The sequence below is a fragment of the Ischnura elegans genome, chromosome 12 (genome assembly GCF_921293095.1).
Source record: "Ischnura elegans chromosome 12, ioIscEleg1.1, whole genome shotgun sequence".
Lineage (NCBI taxonomy): Eukaryota > Metazoa > Arthropoda > Insecta > Odonata > Coenagrionidae > Ischnura > Ischnura elegans.
The window spans coordinates 92,384,320-92,404,040 of NC_060257.1; the positions used below are offsets into that span (position 1 = coordinate 92,384,320).

The window sequence follows — 19,721 nt, forward strand, 5'->3', positions numbered from 1 at the left end:
AAAAGTTATTGATACCTGCGTGAGTTATAGCATGCCAAAAATTAATGCTAAAAGTCATTATTTACAAATATAATAACTTATTAACTACACATTCAGAGCCTATTTTACCTCGTCCGAGGTAAGCACAAGTATTACGGTCCCTAATTGCACTCGGAAAAAAGACATTTTAATATGTAGGTTCTGCCGCCTATTTCCCCAATTTTAACCAAGTGAATGTTTTTAACGTACTACAACTTCCCTCTTCAGTGTTACTGTGGGACACGTAATAAGTTGGGAAATTTAATATTTATGAGTTTGTTTTAGCTTTTCTTGGGTGAAGGAATGTAAAAATGTTTATCGGGCCCCGGTGTTGCTTCGTAATAGGGCCGACGCGTCGGTGGGCTTTCCTCGTCATAAAGCCTCTATTCCGCACATTTTACCTGCCGCGGTAGTTAAGAACGTCCGTTTTCCGCACAGTGCCCAAATCTTCCTTGACCGCAACTGTCTGTATTCCGCGCATTACCCCATCTTTCCTGACCGCGAGCATCCAAACTTCGCATATTACAACTATGCCAACAGCAATAGGTCATCTCCCGACCTTAAGTAGGTCCATAGTTAAACATATCTGCCACATATTGGTGGAAAAAATCCTGATTTTTTTGAATAAGAAAAGGTGTTTTGTAGCTGGTCGCGGCCGATATTAGACGTAACTAACCGAACCAAAAACCAACTGAACGCACTCCAGATTAAGCCTATCTCATGAAAATCCCATGTACCGGCATCGTACTGTGAGGTCTCACGAGGCAAAAGTTCTCTTACTTACTCTTCAACCTTTCCGATAAATCTTTTGGCAAAACGAACAACCAGCTATTGGTCATTTGCGGAACGGAGACGTACGGATTAGTGGACCTTGTAATGACCCTTTCTGATGGTCATCAGATGTGCGGAATGCGGATGCGACCTATGAAGACACCACAGTCGACAGGCAAATGGGTCGGGGAGTGGATGCTTTTGCAATACCAGATGGCGGCTCGTGCCTGCGAAAGAGGATTAGTTTGTCAACGAAAGAAGCACATTTCATTCGGCAGGCAAAGTTCACGATGAAAGTGGGGAGGAACCCTGGGGGAAATATCTGGGGTGCACTCGAAGCAAGAAGTCTCTCAGGAAGTCTCTTGTGGTGACCCTAGGTTCCATTGTGTTTTGTTTATTACATTAAAATTACTTTCAATTTTCATAATATCGATTATCAGAAAAGTGGCCATATCACATCTATGTACAAGCTTGTCGCGTCCCCGTATTCACCGCGACCGCCGCGTTGACGCCCTGGTAAAAATCGAACGCTTGCCTGAGCGTAGAGGTAGCGTCAACGAAGAGTTCCATATGTTCCGTGTGGCTTCATTGACTCCCGGTTCACTCTCCGAGATTCCTGAACCCCAAACACGCTTCCCTAACTCTTCCGCGGGAGTGCACGGAGAGTACGTCTTGTTAGCTCCGTTGACGCTCCCTCTGTCTCTTGAATTGTTGCTATGAAGTTTTGCTTAAATAAATAAACATTGATACGGTCCGGAACGACAAAAGAGAGAATATTGCGTTGAATTCAGTGTGTTATTTAACTCTTTTATTTTAATTAAGCTATTACAACTACCCTGAGAACCCTTAGGTATATATTAGAAGAATGTATTCTTAGCAGTACATAGTTGCATTCATATCTTTCCTTGTTCAGTATAGCTTTCAATCTAATCTTTCCTTCGCCGAGATTCGCCGTATTCAATAAGCTCATGATTGGAGGTACACCTTGGCAATGGTATACTGCACTGAATCTGCATACTATAGCATGCAAACTGAAGAATAGGACAGAAATTGGGCTATTTCCCTCTTAGATGCTGTCTTTGGGGAGGAAGATGAGGATATACCCAAGGAAAAAAGGATTGATCCATTCTCCTTGACCTTCTTGACAATTGCCAAAGGTATTTAAATATCCGTGAAATTAACCTCAACTTCAACGTATGATATTGTGGTCACTTTGTTCTCAATATTCTCCTATCGTATGAAACTGCCAATGTAATACACATGATGAAATTCAAATTTCCAGCTATGTACAGGGAGAGACTGATTAAGATGGCCAAACATGCAGAGAATGATGTAGGTCTGGAGCAGAAGGTGAAGATTTGCCCAGTTATTTGTCCGATCGTTCACTTGACCTCAGCGGTTCAAGAGGTATAGCAATGACTTCAGCCATTATACAGTAGGACCTAGGATTTGGCAATGGGTCTAAGAAGAGGTAAATTGTTACTTCTTTTTCTGTCGCATAATGGGACTCCAGCCCAGTATCTTATTTCAATCTTCTAAATAGCTTGTTCTTTTTTAAATTAGCAGTGGAGATCCTAATAAAGGCAAGGAGCTCCATGTATTTATTGAAGAGGGAATAGATGTATTTGAGAATATAACAGAAATTCCTGAAAATGCAGGTTGGATGGAACCGTATGTAAAGTTTGTTTCCATGTGAATTTAAATGTTGTAAATATAGCCTGGTGTATATAGAAAACATGCAATGTAATGTAATAATGTGTGTATAATGTAACGTTGCAATAAATATATTTATTGTTTTGATGAGCTTAATGGACATCTTTGAATTGGAAAGAATTTAACGCACCTATTGTATTGGCATATGCATTTAATTTAAGTCAAACGTAAAAAACTTACGGCCCAGATTTGCATCCAATTATTCATATTTTACTTCAATATTAAGAGAAAAACTCATGTAATCAGGTCAGTATTTTTCCATTGAATCTTGCCATCTGCAGATGTGATATTAGTATATTGACAGGTTAATTATTGCTCAATACTGGTAATGGCCGTTTTATTTGCATTATGTATTTGGAGTATACATTTCATCGATTCCTTTTCCTTATTTACCCCAATACAGTTGTACAGTTATATTTGTGTTGTAGTATGGGGCACCACCATTTCCTTTATTGGACTAATTTGTTATTATAATCATTGTCTTGAGTTTATGGAAGATTTGAACTGCAAAACCTTGCTTTCACTGGAAATTCAGTTTTATTTTACAGTAATTTCATTCGCTATGAGGCCAGAGTATTTTTAAAATATTTCATTAAAATATAATAGAATTAAACTCATATTTGCCTTAAATGTATCTATTTCCTTAGCACCCTACCTGTAAGGGAAGATAGAGTAGTAAGAGATAAAAGGTAGATCATTAAGTGGCGTGCTAGTAATCTTCTTTATATTAATGCGACCAATATTTCATGTTAAAAACAAAATAATTCAACGTTTCAGTTTGACAGAAAAGTGTATATTGCTGATGAATGAACGATTTGTCTTTTTACTTCCTTATATTTGGATAGTATGCCTTGTCTTTAAGAAATTATGTTTTTGTTTTGCTTTTATTCATTTTAGACACAATTAAACTTGAATATTTGTTTCATTGTGTTTCGATTTGTTTTTGATAAAGACTGCTTCATACTTGAGTGCATGACAAAACCTCCGCCTACGTTCCCTGAGCTTCATTCACTCTTCAATTGTTCCCTCTACTCCCCTAGCACTCCCCACTCACTTCCCATTTACACTCGATTAACTTTCCTTCTACTCCCGCGCGGGAGTCAAACTAACTTTCCATTGACGCTCCGCTAATGCTCCATCTACGCTCCGCTAACGCTCCCCGCGTACGCTTCGCTTACTCTTCGATGTTCCACTTCACGCTTCCTGACTCTTCCTCTGCTCTCCGTTGGCGCTTGAAGAACGCTTCGTTCACGCTCCGTTCGACTCTTCGTTGACGCTCCTATTACGCTATATTTTCGCCAGGGCGGCTACCGCGCCGTCCGGAACCGGAGTCGACCTCAAGCTAAAAAAAAAACCGATATAAAATTCGTGTTCGCGAGTTTGCGCAAGATTTCACTTTTGATCTATGGTACAGCATTGTGGTTTTTAGGTGTGTTATCAGTAACTTGGTGACTTTATCTTCTTTTTCTCTACAGAAAGATGAAAAAAATAGGCTGCAAAGTGGTGGATTCTTCGCCATATTTTGTGCATCAATGGTTTATAATAAGTTAAAATCTTTGTAAAACTATCATAAAAAAGGGGAATAACGTCAAATCAAAAATGTATGAGTTATTTTTCTCCAGAAGGAAATTCATTCAATCACAGCGGGCACAGGAAGAAAAATGAATGCGGTATGCTTTGCAAAAATTATTTGAAAATTTTTATTCGAAGTTTCTTCTTTCTAGGAGTGAAAAAACGTTTTACAGGCTTCTGTCAGCTTTTTTCTATTCCAGCCCACTGTGTGATGTTTTGATAAATACGAAGTGATGACATGGGAGGTTTATAACTACCTCATGGATGAAAGACGAGACGTTCTTCGGAACATTGGCGCTATTACAAAGAACTTCCTGTTTCTTAGCCCGAGAAGTATATATACTTAAATTAAGTGTTTATTGACAGATTTTGTTATGATGCTAATGTTTTCGTGAATGCTATATTTAGTGAAAGCAAAATTAAACGGAAGATTTGTCGCGATCGGCCAATTTTGAACTCTCCGGGCAGGGAAAGGTCTGAAGTGGAAAGGCAAAGAATCATGATGTCTGGATTTATGGTTTTTTGATACTGGTAGCCGGCACAGAAGCTGAAAATCAGTCTTGTATACAAGTGCTCGAAGTTTGGATGCGAGCTGGCTAAAAAAAATATGGGTGCTTTGGAAGGATTGTACCGCGCTTTCTATGACCAAAACATCGCTTGTCACTCATGTTTACGCTCAACGAACGCTGTCATTAAACTATATTGCTATAATATTTAACTGTACTATCCTCATTAGAAATTAAATTTTCCCGAAATGTTTTGTTTATTTTGAATATCTTTTTCTTCAGTTTTTGTTTTGACGGAGAAATTGATTCGAATTTCTATGGTTGAGATCCTAATCAGTTAAAAATCCTCATCTCATTTCTCTCCGCTGGCCTTGGCTAAGTATACTTATTCATTTTAAACTATCATCTGAACTACGACCGTATTTTCTTAACCGTTTTACTCGCCTACCTCCCAAAAATATATTAAATCGAAACAATCAATTTTTAGCCTTTTATTACAAAAATTTACACTTTATCCCCGATGTAACTTGAAGGATTCCGGAAACCTTCTGAAGCGTGTGTGCGAGTTATGCTTGAAGGCGTTCCGTGATAGTGGGTCAGCGACTTTCCCATATCAATAATTCTTTGGGAATGCCTTCCCTATTTACCTCGAGTGTCTGCACCCGTTGACCTCACTGTTATATTCACCCCGCGGCCGCCTCCCGTGTCGCCGAGACCATGAAACGTTTAGAACGAACTCAAATTATTTCATTTTGCGTATTTCCATGAATGCTCCTCTCATCATTGTCATAAGAACTTCCTTATGTTATTATTATGGTGTACTAATAGATCACTTATTTGTTGACTGTTCCATTGACTAAGGAAGCAGTATTTTAATGATGCATCGTAATTGTACGGAAGCCCCTTTTTCTCTTTATATGTTTAGGGTTTATTTTCATTCCATTGTATTTATATCTGTGAAGGAGAGGAGTGGTTTTTCTAAAATTATTCCTTTTTCTTCTGCGAGTTATTCTAATCGATTTCCGCTCTCGTATTGGTTTTTCCCTCGGGCAGAATTTTGTATAAATCTGCATACTACCCCGAGGGACGCCACTTTGTGGTGGGGGGTGTTCTGACTCCAGAAAAAAGAAGAAATAAAGAAGTGGAGATGTGCGTACTGAGTCCCGCCTGGTATTTATTTTGGTCCTCAATTGTTCGGGGGAAAACGAATTACTATTAATTTATCAATTAAGCGAGATATCCCTCTTAATTTATTGTTTCTGTCGGGCCTAAAAACATAGTGAGATTCTTAGTGATGTTAACCCTGTCGCTGATAGCCTAATTTTGCTTAAATCGGTGTATTGCTTTCTTTACTGGCATAGCAGTTTTTGAAGAATCGCGGAGCTTTCGTTTGTATTTTTTTAAGTTCATGGAGTAAGTCTTTCTGCGCTCTATCCCATGTGATCGTTGCGTATTCAAGGTGTGGCCTGACGAGTATTATGTGTACGTTGTAACGTTTTAATTAATTTTCCACTTCTCTTACTTAATAAATGATTTTTATAACACTTTATAAAGAAATTTTACGATTTAAAACTCGTGAGCATAAACAACATCAACAAGCCGCCATGACTATTACAATCCCATTTGTACTATCCGTACTACCACCCACTGCCATAAACTGCACCAGTGGGGATCTTGAGTTCTGCCGTATTCCTTTCCTCCGGTCTCTTTCTCTCTCGTAGACGCCTGCTTTTTCTCTGCGTCCTTTTTTCTTTCTGCCGATCTTGAATTCTGCCGTATTTCTTCCTCCGGTCTCTCAATACACCACTACTTTAATTTTTCTCCCAATCTTTTATAACACGTCTATCCCTTCCTTCTCTCCGTACACGACTCCCCTCCTCCTTCTCTCCGCGTCCCTCACTACCATTGTTAGTTTTAAATTATTTACAAACAACATGGTGGCTTGTTTACATTATGTTACAACGTTTTATAATTTTATCTGCTCGATTTCTTGCCGGAGTGAGAATAAGGCTGTATAATGCGTTTTAAGTCATTGTATGTAAACACAAGGGTGAATATCCGATCTCGTTGCCTGAAATGCAAATAGAAAATGTTCGAAGTTCATTAAGCATACAATTTCGATTTTGTTCATTCGTATTAAAAGTTAAGGGAAGGATTTTAAGATCAGCGGTAGAACTATGTGGTGATGGCCACACGTGAGAACAACTGATGATAAGGTAAGGAACGGTTAAGTAGCCATGATAACCACAATTTCTTAATAAAAGAGGAAATAATTCTCCAAGGGACCAAATAATAGTTCGTATTGGCGGGGATTTCGTATCATCCGAACTCAGTAAATGCGGAGAAATTAACATTGGTCGGCAAAAATTCCCCAAGGGACCAAAGAATAAGGATTTCGTATCATTCGTACTCGTTATACGTGGGGAAATTAACATTGGCGACCATAAGAAAGTCCAAGGCGCTGGGTACTCACCTTGTTATATATGCGGGATTTCGTTACATGCGTGATCGTTATAAGCGAGCTTTACTGTAGTCGTGGTATTGCGGACAAGTGTCAGTATATAAATCTTTGGGGGTTAATATCACGTCGAAACTCGATTGGGGAATGTATATTGATCAGGTGGTTGGAAAAATCATCTGAAACGCTGCATTGGGTCGTGAGAATATATAATTAAGAGAGTACAAAAGAGACCTAAGAAATGGGCTTGATGATTATGGTTCGTCATGTGTTCGAGTATTCATTGTGGGATCCTCCTAGTAAAACAGATATTTAAAGGCTTGAAAAATGTCAAAGGGAGGCTGCGAGGTATTCCCTAGGGGGGCGTAAAGGGCGCGACAGTGTCACATGTGGTATTTGTGATGAAATTTTAGAAATTCACGAGAACCTTAAATGCGTTATGATGGGTCTGTATAGCGTTTATAAAATATCGGGCTTGGGAGGAAGTGGGTGAAACCCTAGTCTCAATCTGCTCACTGAGTGAGGAACGATCTTAAATTCATGAAGCAGAATTGAAGGAATCATTCCTGCGTAGAGGAATGAAAGTGTGGTATAGGTGAAGAAGGTTTTTAGATCTTCCCCGCAATTGCTAAAATTTTTAATGATAAATGTTCCTCAATTCTTTGTTGATACTATCATTGTGTTTTTTAAGGGGCGATTGAAAATTGTGCATTTGGGGTGATTGGGATCAAATTTCATTTTATTGCACGGTGTGTTATTCCTAAAAGTGTATTTTTATAACCTATGGGTGTATCTTCATTAATATGTTATGAATCATGCTACATCATATTCAATGTGTAAGATTCGTAGTAACATTGAAATCTAGGTTGTAATAAATTTTATAATCGTAGAAAATTGCACAAGTGTTTGTTTCAATATGGAAAAATTTCACTCCACTACGCTTGATTCTTCGGATTTTACACTTAAAGAATTGCCACATAGTGGACATCCAGTTGTAGGAATAAGTTTATATCGATATGTAATCGAGTGGCAGGCATTGATCGTTTGCAAATGTCTGCACTCACCACCCTCTGTGTCCATCCTCCGTGTCCTCCGGCCACCCTTTGCCACCCTTTCACTTTTTCCAGTGCCCCCCCTCTGCAGTATCTCCAACGCTATTGCAGTCCCATTCACGACGTCACTCACCAGAGAATCACCCCTCGACGAAAGTGCGTAACTAAACCGAGAGAACAGAAGCCATTTCCACTGCGACGACGAGAGGAAAACTATTATTCGGTCCCCACCCATACATAGAGACCGTGAAACTGCGAAGGATAGGTACTGCGATTCCCCAAACCTTATGCTTGGGTTCGGTTCTTGATCGATTGTCCTGCGCGCATGTTGGCAAATTATTTCTTAATTTTTGGGCTAACTATGAATTTCAGAATTCGCGTCAAACTTCGAGCATCTGGCTGAGAAAAAATTTCTCCTCATATCTATCTCCCAATCCTCAGCCTTCATTGTGTATATGAACGTCATAAGTTTTACGCCCAATGTCTACTCTTTAGTGTCTCGTTTTAACATTTTCACAGTTTATTTCGCGTATTGAATAGAGATTGATTGACTGTCGCCACGAAATATTTGGGTAATGATGGTCGCAGTGGCCCGAAAAATCATTAAGGTAATTTTTCTCACCCAATGTGGATTTCATCAGTTTTTCTGCGATAGATTCAAATGTATTATTTGTGGTTTATAAATAATTTGAGCTTAATAATTGAATTTCTCTCAGTGATTAGAATTTTCTTTATTTCCCTCCCAAAAGATTCAGATTCCTACTAAAATGGTTATTGGTGAACTTCCTGAATTTTTGTTAAACGGGAACATTTATTGATGCTACTACTTCGTAGCTCTCATTGGAGAATCCTAAAATACCATGTGGGTATTTCTATACGGGCTTTATTCGATGAATTGGAGTATATAATTCAATGATCGACGGTGAAATCAACAATATTTAGCGGTGCTAATTGCTATGGTAGAAAGGAATTTAAGACATTCTGCGCAGGTAGCTATACATCGTGCGATCAAGATAAAGGTTGAAATGTTTAATAATAATAATACGTCTTTATTGGGCGAGATTGGGACTAGAAAGTCCCATCTTCCATCTAACCCCTCGTCAAACAGTAAATATATGCAGTTAAATACATTGTCTAGTTGCTCATGAAATTAAATGCAGAGAAATTACATAAAAATAAGTAGAAGTTCCATTTTCAATCAACAATTAGCATTATAATTTAACAAAGTTACTATTGACCAAGTGTAAAAAGATGTTAGTGAACGTGGGAAAAACCTAAGGATATTGACTGTCGTCCTTATTGGAAAAAACCCACTGCAGGAAAACGCCCACACAAGAAGGGGGGCGTGAAAAACCTGCGAAAACCTACTGAGAAAGCTAATGTAAACCTGAGTATACAAATACAATGAATTACATGGAAAATTTCACCCAGTACCTGTAAAGAAAAGGAAAATTAGATGAAGCCGGATGAGATAATTGATGAATCTTTCGTACTGTTCCCGTGATGTTACATGTCTTGCTGTTGTTCTCGAAGAAGTTTTACGTGTAGTGCCTTTTTGAAGGAGGCGAGTGATGATGATTTACGTAGTGGTAGGTCAATGTTGTTCCATTCGCGGCATGCAGTAACAATGAATGATTTATTGAATCTGACTGTCCGGTGGTGGTGGTGGGGTTTAGGGATTGGATAAGAATAAAAAAAATTGACTGCGATGATACGGGGGTTAATTTGTGTTAAGTGTCTTACAACCAATTCTTTTCGAACATCCCGAGGCGTAAATATTTATTTATATTTTGTGTCCCGGGTCGAGGTCCTACCAAAGGTTTAATTAAGTAGATGAGTATCGTCTTTTTACTATTATATTCCACGACCATTTGTACTTATCGGTACCGTATGGCGTCTTACTGACGTATGGAATATTACGTATGGAGTAGTAAATGGTACTCGAAGTGTTATCGATTTCGCAAGCATTCGCTTTTTTTAATTTTATGAAAATTTTATGATCTGGAGTAGCGATTTGAATTTATCTTTTTTTATTTACTCCCATGTCGGCGAAAACTTAATCTTCAAGCGATCAGAGATAATGCCAGGGTTAATTCCTACTGTTTTGATTTATTCTCTTTTTGTGCACTGGTGTTTAATAATCATTCTTGGATTTACGTACTCAGCGTATTGGATATAAAAATTTCTTCTTGGTATAAATCGGATGTAAGCGATTGTGTTTATTCGCTGGATTTTTTTCTCGTTTTAGTGTACCCGTGGATGCGACGTTTTGTTACCCTCATGGAGGAGTCGATTTCTGATATCCTCTTTATTTACTTTGATCGTCTTGATCTGAGACGTAAAGGTTTTGAATATGATGCTGCTTAGTCAGTAATGGGATAATCAGTTGTTAGGTGCGCTATTGGCTGTATAATACGATGGACTGGTGTTTCTATAAGTGCAAATTACGATACTGCATCATCGTATATTTTGCTTACAAAATCCCTCTGAGCTGGAAATGGCTTAATTTTAGCGCGATATTGCCGTTGATTTTATCTGTATCACTGCGGTTTGATACATTTCCGCTCTTCCTTCGCTGTATTCTATCTGCACCGACTCCTTTTCTGCTGGAAGAATGGACTCCCCACCTTCACATCTGGCGAATAACTGGAAAATATTCCAATGATGAATCACTTTTCTCAGTTTTATGCTAGCATGCAATATTTATTCAATCTAAAAGGTGAGTTAAGGCGTGTGAGGTGAAGGAATTCACTGTTTTAGCTTTAGTCTGTAGGACAATGTGTAATGAAGTCAAGTTTGCTTCGCCGTAGTTGAAGGCTCCCCTTATCCTGAAGATTGACACCCTATTTGATCGCTCTGTTGTCTCGAACCAAACGCCAAGGCGGTATTGGAGAGGTACTCGCTGGAGTTTTGGTGTATGCTTTTGGACCCATTTTATTGACTCTCATGAAGAAGGTAACTTTTCCTCTTCATCCATTTACTGCACAATCATAAATAAGGTGTTATTTGATATATTTATCTTTCTGTTAAAGTACTTTTCCTAAAGCCATTTTATTGAGTCTCATGAACTAGCAAACTGTTTCTCTATTCATCCATTTACCATGCACTTATATATGCGTTAAGTCACTTACTCAGTCATTCATCCCGAAGGTTGGCTTGGTTAGATTAGGGTAGACCTCACCCCGGATTAGGCCAAACCGTCTAAATTTTACAAATTAAGCGGAGGGGGTCCAGTTCCTTTCCCTGTAAATACGTTCTGATTAGATGTTTATCACCACGTCAAAGTACGTTTCCTAATGTGACTAATTTCTCTTGCAAGACATGTGGCTGTTAATGCTGATAAGTCATTCCGTTTATAGTTCTTGGTCGTCGGAATGTTCTTGCATCACGCGGAGAATGTCTATGAAATACACGTCTTCAGTTCTCACAAAAGGCTCTAATTTCTACCCTGCATCAATAAAAATTTTCAAAATGGTCAAAAAGTAGACGATTTTGGAAGAGAGTAATTTATTTGTGTTTACCTTATTAAATTAATTACAAATCTCTAATGGGTATTTATTGAGGTGAAGTGGAGAATGACGTCAGATATCGTGAAATCATGAGCTAATTAATAAGTGCCTTTATTGATTACAGTTATTCTTACGAATATAATCCTGCTCAATCAACTTCTTGCGTCGGAATATAGGACACCCGGACACCTTCCTAAGCAATAGTTTCGTGATAGTTTGTATTAGACGTCAAATGCAGTCGACCAATTTTTCGGACTTGAGCTTGATTTGAGTTGAGCTTTATTTTTAATTTGAAATTACTTGGGAACGAGGTAGTTCACCGCAATGGGAAAAGTGTATTCACCAGTAAGATTATTCAGACACGGAATAAGATATTGAGAAATTCGTAGTCATTTTTTGAGACCGACATGAACTGGCTATTAGGGAGAAGGTTCGCATGACGCGGCTTTCCGCTCTATTCTCCTATCATCTTTTCAAGCCCACTTATTCGTTTCCTTTCGCACACACCCTTCTATACATTTTTCATGTATTCTGTTCGATTCGTTCCTTTTCTGCTATTTTCCCTCCACTGGTCCCTCGACGATTGTCATCGTCAGGTTGCCGATTAAAGTGTTCCGTCTTCTTATCAAGGTTCTCACGAGGCGAGGTTCACACACTCACCACTCTCCTTCTCTTCTTAGGACTTCCTCATTTCTCACTCGGTCGATTTATATAATCCTCGTCATTCTTCTGCATCTCTACATTTCGAAATCCTCTACCCTTGATTTCTGCGCGTTCTTGATTGTCCTTGCTTCGCTATGTAAGGGCAGCTTACTCCAAATGTAAGTTATGAAATAAATATTGTCCTATTTCGCAAGATATTCCTTTCACATATACACAGTAGATAATATATATAATATAATAAGCAGTAGAATACCATTTAATAGATTACCGAAGCCTTCCATTATATATTTTCTATAATAATACACATTTTTGTGACCTACTTCATAGTTGAATAATTTACTTTCTGATCTAAACCTCTGCTTTGCTCTTATTTATCTTGCAGATAAAAGCTTCGGAACGTACGGATCCACTAATGGCTGCTATTATGCGAACTCTGTCGCTTTTGGAAGACTAATTTTATAATAAGTTCTCTGATTTATGCAATTTTATTCGACTGATTGACTTTTAGAAGAAATGATATTTCTATCCTTGGAAAAATCGTACGTTTTAAGTGCCCCTCATTGATAATGCCTGTTTCCTCTCAATCCTTATCGCTTCCACGGAGACTATGAATTTTCACTTTTATGCATACGCAGGATTCCTCATGAGTTGAATGAAGATAGTTTTGGCCAAATGATTCAATAGTGACTTTTTTTGGAGAGTAATACGCGATAGCGACGAAAAACTTTTAGGGCGAACTGTCTTTGGCCTTTCCAAGGTCTACAAACCATTTGTACTTCTTGCAACTTCGTGTGGCGTTATTGGTAATCATTTTCCTGGAACTCATCATTGCACTCAATTACCTTCAATTAGCCATAAAATGTTTTTATTTGACCTCAAATACACTTCTATCTCCCGTGTTATCTTGTGGGTTTTTCTGTGCAATGACCCTCAGTCATGTTAAATTACTCATAACTCCTCATAATTAAAATTTTATAGCTCATTCTTTTCTGGGATCTTTGTGGAGTAGTTGGGACGCTGGGCTCTGTGATGTGCTAAAGTGGATTGAACTGGTGAATTTTTTTCCATCACTCTGGTCCTAAGTAGAGCTGGCCACGCGTGGGAAATATTTCCCCCGTTCTTAGTTCATTTTTTAAAGTAGCCGTGTAATCACTTAATTTTCTCTTGTCACGCAATGTTGATGACTATTTTCTGACGTAGAAGTCGCTTTAATCTCGCATATTAGAATCCTAGGACATTTATTTTATAGCCCTGTGTGACTCGAGGGAAAATGTGAAAGCTGCGACCTTTTATGTCCTCGGGATTTATCTAATTGAATTTAATTGCATTATTTACGCTTTCGTGAGGATTTTGTTGATTTGCTTTGGGGCCTGATTTGGTATTATTTGGACGTTTTAAGAAATTTCGTATTTGGAAGTCAATATTAATATCGTGCCACAATCCTACATAAATATTAGATATCCCATTATTCTTCCATCCCCTTTCATTCTAATTCAAATCCAGTTGAATGAGTGTATTGATTATATCTCTGGTTATAAATTACAATTTTCGGTGTTATTTCGATAATATCGCCTAGGAATCCTAATTTTTATGTCTGGTCTTATTGCTGTCACGAAAACTGATATGTTTTAGGCAATCCTGTTCTTTTTAAACCCTAAAATTTGTCTCTAATATCCATGAGATGCAGGGTCATTCGTCTTGTTAGAAGCCAAAAGATCTTTTTCTCTCATTGTGACTTTTAAAAAGCGAGTGAAGAATATATGGCCATGCACTATACATATACTACCATGTGTAATACAGTACAAGTACTATATGCAACTATTTAAACGTGTTACAAGGACATATCCAATACATCACCGACTGCAACGACCAGTTATCGGTATTCATTCTGGGGCTCCTGAAGTGAGGGCTTATTGCTCATCGAAGTTCGTTATATCTTTCATGAGCTCTTCTCGCACTGTGGAATTAGTCCTGAGAATATCTTGGTCATTAGTGAAAATGGAAATCCGTGTCATAGAGAGCAGAAAGGAATCATTATCACTTGATTTTTCTTTCATACTGAGTCACAGGTGTTGGAACCTGTCGATTTTTTATCAGCAACCTATTTTGATGCTCTTGCTATATTTTATGTTTACTCTAGAAGCCTATCAGGAGATATGACATGAAACAGGATAACTTGTTGTCAATAATTAGGATGCTGTATGTCCTCTTATTTTCTCGTTACTCTATGCGTTTCAGCTCCTAAAATGTTTCGTTTTTTCCTCAACCGGTTTCAGCGGCACTCTCATGGTGTCAGTCAAAATACTAGTAGGCTTATTAACCTCTTGAAAATGACGTTTAATCGCTGAAACTGGTTGAGGATAAATGAACTGTGTGATATGAAGGTACAGGTCTTTCGGGCTTTGCTCCTGGTTGGTCTGCCTTCTTTTGAACTACAGTTTCGCTGTTGTCGCATTCGGCTTCTTATAGTCGCTGAATTGCTGACTTATCTTTTTTGCCGCCTTGTATAGACTGCGAACTGAAAAGTTTGCGTCTTTTCAAATATAGATAGGTTCCCACAAATGAATGTTTTGATTCCATCAACTTTCATATAATCGACGATTTCGAGGAATATTTTAATTCCTGACGATCAGGTCGAGTCGCTAAAAAGCGTCGCTTGTTCAGATCACTGAAAACCTTTCCTTTTTTCCGCGTTATATGGACAATATAGCGAACTAAAATGTTTAGCTTCTCTTCAATTATGGAAAAGTTCCCGCTAGCAGCCCGTCAGCCAATATTTTGTTTTCTGACGATATCGTCGAGTCGTTGAAACACGTCACATTTTATCTCTTATAAGCCCAGTGTTGCTTCTAAGCAACATCAAATTTGAAGGTGCGAAAGGAAAAAAAATGTGTATTTTTAACTTTATTGTAGATAGATCTAAACTACGAATCACTTTATCTAAAAAAAAATGAAATGGTAAATATGAAGCTGGCATGATAATTATGATAAAGTTGAAAATTTACATCTCATCATCATTCTTCAATAATCCTAAGATTGGTTTGACGCAGCTCTCCATTCCTCTCTCCTATCCGCTAGCCTTTCCGTAGAGACGTATTTCTTCTCTTTTACATCCTCCTTTTCCTGTTCTATGCAACTCAATCGGGGCCGTCCCTTGCCCTTCTTCCCGTCCATCTGTTGTTCAAAGATTTTCTTGGTCATGCCTTATGATATGCCAAAATGTACTTTTTTGAATGACTAATCTTCAAGCTTTATTTTTTCCGGAAATAAAGTTAGGTTACTGTCAGCTTAGGAAAAGGGGACCTGGTTGGTGTGGTGTCTAGAGTATTGGCTGCTCACTCCGCGAGCCCGGGTGGAAATCCTGGGGATGGTATAGAATTTTCAGAGACTGCTCAATACCTGCTCGACAATTGAGTGGAATAGGTTAGACCGGGGCAATACCGTGCACCATAATTTTAGATCCGTTGGGGTACCTATGTAGTGAGCGCTGGGAAGTACTGATGCGCATCGGAAGGGAAGCGAAACTGATAAAGACAATCTGGGAGCTTTTGCCTTCACGCACGTGTTTGTGATGTAAGTTTTTCTGTTTTGTCAACTTTTCTTATAATTTTAAAGACGAACTCGATCTGAGGTAAGAGAAACATGTTACTACTTAGTGGCTATATTCAAACTAGTGGTTTTGAATAGGTTATACGGTAGGGGGTTGGTATTATTTTAATTTTGATGTAAGCTACTATGCTATGTTTTACTTATTTTGATGATGGAATAAAACTTTAAATTACATTCTCCATCTTTGTTTTTCTCCACAGTCTTTGCAATATCGTTCATCATCACCAGTTGGTGTACGGTATTGCCCCGGCACTTGGGGCAATACCGTGCACGGTAAGGGTTTTGTAAAATGGGTGTAACACTCAAAGTAAGTAAAATTTTCCAAACATGAATCAAAGAATTGGTGGGAAATCGCATTTCCTTCAAAATAATATGGATGCCTCTTTCGCTGAAGTTTTCAATTGAAAGATATAAAATAAAAATGCCTAAGTGTACGCTACTACCCCGCTCTCCCCAGCACTTCAAACGAAGCACTTCGTTCGTCGGATGGGATGTTAAGCCGTGGTCCCCTTGACGCTTTTCCTCAAGAGCAGGCTAATGCCAACGCCGGATTTCTCTCCACCCTTCCCTCATGGCGCAAATTACATTAGCTGTCGGTCGCCTCCTCAGGTTCAATAAAAATGTGCGCATAGCTTATTGTTAGTATTTTACAATGTTTTTATGAAATAGCTTTGTTGTTTCTCATCTTATCCGGTTTAAATCTTGCAACTCAATTTTACTCCACTTTCCGATTAGCTATCGAGTTGAAATTTTCAGGATAGATCAGGGTCAGATGACGAAGCATTATTCTAACAATTCTGTTATGATGGAAACTACAACTAGAATTTTTATTCAGGATTTAATGTTAAAGATGGAAGTTAGTTTATGTATGGCCTCCAAAATCCGATTTCGGCGCTGTGATCATCAAAAGGAAGGGGAATAGTAGAAAATCATTAAGAAAAATTTATTTATACTAAAGTTTATAGAAAAATTGTCGAGAGAAAAACGTTGTTTTTATTCAAATTTATTTTTATGTTGTAATATTTATTAACTACTGTAACTTTTTGTGGTCGCCTTCGTTGTTGTGGATCTGTCACCTGCGACCGTCGTGTCTTATCTGCTCTGCTGCCTCGGGGGTGCCAGAGAATTTGGCCCACATAACTCCCAAAAACGCTCAACTTCTGTCGTCTGTGCGTTTGAGGGTTTTACCCTAATTCCTAGCTGCCGGACCCTCTGCGCGCTTTTTTGTGTCACTTAGAACGGTAATTTCCTTTGAGAGGCAGGTTGCGTTGCTAACGGACAGAGGTGGGTGGCCCATTTTCCCCTCCTCCCACTCATTTTCTCCCTCGTTAATGGAATTAAAAACTAGCGCCAGGGTTGGGAAGAAGGGTGGCGCTTACATCCCTCCACCCCCTGACCTGCTGATGATGATTCTCCGATTGCACAAGGGGGCCCCAGGGGCTCGTTAAGACCACGCCCCTCACCCGCCGCCCCCTCATCTTTGACTTCTCCCCGCGCACCTTATTATTAGTACGGGCAGACGCAGCCTTTAGCGTCTCACGCGGTGTCCAGCGATGAGAAGCGAATCGTACTCCCCACTAATGTGCGTGCAATGCGTGTACCTGCAGTGCAAATGAGATCCGTATTGGGTAGATTAGTATTGGTGATGCTGTGCACAATGCTTTTTATTTGCGTGCGGTTGGTTGGAATTCGTCATGAAACATGTCAGTACAACGGGCGTGTAAGGGGGGGAGGGACCCTCAGAAATGAGGAATATATTTAGTTTAGTTTGAGATGTTTACCGCCCGCCGCACCCCTGAGCATTATCGCATTGCTTCGTATTCATCTTCTAGTACTATCGTGTTTTTTTTTAAACTGCACATGTAGAACTCTAGTAACGTCTGTAATTTTTCAGGGCGGCCATTGATCTAGAGGGAAACCTGGAGAGTCAGGATGTTTTCTTTGTGCCTAAGTAAAAAGCCATATAATATGAGGGAAAATAGCAAATAGATATACAAATCATATTCGTTGTAGATGGTACTTTTTCCTCTTGCACATGGGTGCATCTATCCCATTACTAGCAGGTGTTGCTCCATAGCTGATAAATTAATTCAATTAATTTTCATATTGCGATTTATCTTAATTAATTAATGGCTAATATTAGCCTGCGCTTTATTAAGCGCTATAAAGATAAGTAAATATTATCAGGCACACTGGGGAAAAAATATTCTGGAAATTCTGAAGAAGTGTAGGAATTTCAACTTGATATTTGACGAGCTTGTCTCTGATAATTGGCTCTATTTTAGGTTAAATTTCACGCACGACCGTAAAGTATATATATATATTCGAGGAAAAAATCTTGAAATATCATTTTATCGGAGCCCAAATACGTATGTCCTGATTGGAGGAATTACGGCCTCTTACATTTCGTCAAGTGGTTTCTTCTCTTCTTCATCTTTTTACGAATTATTTCCAACCTCTCACGCCCACCTTTCGAAATCCTCAATTCTCTTCTCACCTCTAACTGGATGCCCTTGTTTCTCATTCATAAATAATCACACGATCATAGGTAGCGTCTTAAAGCAGGTTATATCTTCAATTTTAATGACAAGGTGATGCTTGGAGTACTTTTTTCTTCTGAAAAGCTACAAATTGCCATAGATATTGTTTTTTTTTTTCATATGTTCAATTCACTCTGTCAACCAGCTTTCTAGGCATCTACTTCTCTACAGTGCTTCCATCATTAATCCCAAAGTTCTTTATCTCTTTTTGTAGCATTATGAACGCTTGGTTTCCGAAATATTTTAACTTCATTCTATATTCATTCATTTCTTCCCTCCTTTAAGTAAAATCTCAAATCATTGGAGTCTTGGTTCTCGAAGTCGTCCCAAAGTCCATTACACTTTCCGATGTCAAGAGCGCCGGATGAGTGAATCAAATACAGCTTGTAATCGACTAATTTATTAAAAATCTGTAATTCCTTATTTCGTAATCGACCTATCGTAATCGATCGTAGAAGTAAACAATATTTCATCTGCAATGTATATCTGCGGAATAACCCAGTTGAAACTTGTAACCATCCATAAATCTGTTTTCTCTTTAACTGCTATTGGACTTAGGATTTTTATTTCTGTAATTAAAAGTACCATATCTTTTGCTGCGTGACCTTTGCTTTTGCTATGTATTCAGCATTATTATGTATCCGGTATGTTTGATCTCTCTGGGCCTTTTTTCAATCAGAGAAATAGCTAGTGTAATAAATTTTTATGTGGAAAGTGCAAAGTTTTTCACCTCATATCTCATAATGGATCTCCACAAAGTATCTGCCTCATCCATCCTAATTCATCAAATAGCTTGCGTATTGAAGATTTAAAGTCGCAGTATTATAAGTTTTCCGAAATTTTCGAAATTAGTGCTGTTATTTAATTATGTTTAATATTTTTCTCTTCTTATGGATAAAGATACACATACCTGTCGGTGAGCTTGTAATAACTCAATAAGTAATTGGAAATATCAAGTCAAAAATAGTGAAAATGCGTCTACGGCTATGATACTCGCTCTTGTCCTGTAACCCTTTCGATTTTCATTTGTTTTTGCGAGGTTATGAAGCGATGAAGCGAGCATGTTTTTAACCCATTAAGAAGGTTCCCTTCTCTCTCATCTCATTCCGTTCTTGTTATTCATTTTCTCAATTTTAGCGCCGCTTCCCCCAGACGCTGCTTTTATTTTCTAATGTTTCCCGCTAATTTTGGGCTGCTCCCTTTTCCCTCGCCTGAACGCCTAAGCTTATCGTGTCTTCTGTGTTTTCTGCTCGCTTCTGTTAATGGTTTCTTTCTGATTATCATTTGGGTCCATGAGTCGCTTCGCTTCC

General features: G+C 38.5%; 1 protein-coding gene and 1 long non-coding RNA gene across 9 annotated transcripts in view; both read left to right on the forward strand.

Moving 5' to 3' along the window:
* Positions 1-19,721, forward strand: part of LOC124169667 (piezo-type mechanosensitive ion channel component) — a 301,915-nt gene that overhangs the window by 68,500 nt on the left and 213,694 nt on the right. The window lies entirely within an intron of this gene.
* On the forward strand, positions 1,500-2,587 carry LOC124169668. The gene is made up of 3 exons (XR_006867189.1): positions 1,500-1,946; positions 2,072-2,260; positions 2,353-2,587. It is a non-coding gene; the product is annotated as an uncharacterized LOC124169668 (long non-coding RNA).